The sequence below is a fragment of the Schistosoma mansoni genome (genome assembly GCF_000237925.1).
Source record: "Schistosoma mansoni, WGS project CABG00000000 data, chromosome W unplaced supercontig 0185, strain Puerto Rico, whole genome shotgun sequence".
Classification (NCBI taxonomy): domain Eukaryota; kingdom Metazoa; phylum Platyhelminthes; class Trematoda; order Strigeidida; family Schistosomatidae; genus Schistosoma; species Schistosoma mansoni.
In genome coordinates, this window is record NW_017386022.1 from 516,823 (window position 1) to 517,548 (window position 726).

The window sequence follows — 726 nt, forward strand, 5'->3', positions numbered from 1 at the left end:
ACAGATGTTAATTACATCTAGAGATAAACAGTTTTTCAGATTACATAGATACTTATTTATGCAACTGAATCTATAGTAATCAACACATAACATCAGTTTATAATAAAAATTGTTAATATTTGTTGAATCAATTTTCAATTAAAAAAATAACTACCTATAAATTAGTATAAAAATCATGAAAAGCTTATATTACACTATCTATAAATAGATTTTATTCCCCTTTTTAAATAGTTATTTGTTCATTTATGAAAAGTGTTTTTAGTTCTAAACTTCTACTATACCTTGGTAAGCAAAGATGGATAGTGGCTAGCAGTGAAATCCAGGACGCGCGTTTCGTCCTATTTGGGACTCGTCAGCTGGATGTACTTGCATCTCAGAGTTGATGTTCACTCTGGGACTCGAACCCAGTACCCTCGCTTCAAACGCCATCGCGTTATCCACTCGTCCACTGAGTCCTGATAGCCACTTGTTTTTGCAATGGGGTGAAGTTTAGATTCACTTAGTATTGTTTGTTTGGATCTTCCCATTGATATTTTTAGGACTGCATCTGGTCAGTCTGTAATTAGCATATGTGCATACTGTGCGTATTGCCTTGATATAGCCTAAATTCACAAGCATGGTAAGTAAAGATGGATAGTGGCTAGTAGTGGAATCCAGAACGCGCAAGTGGCTATCAGGACTCAGTGGCCGAGTGGATAACCCGATGGCGTTTGAAGCGAGGGTACT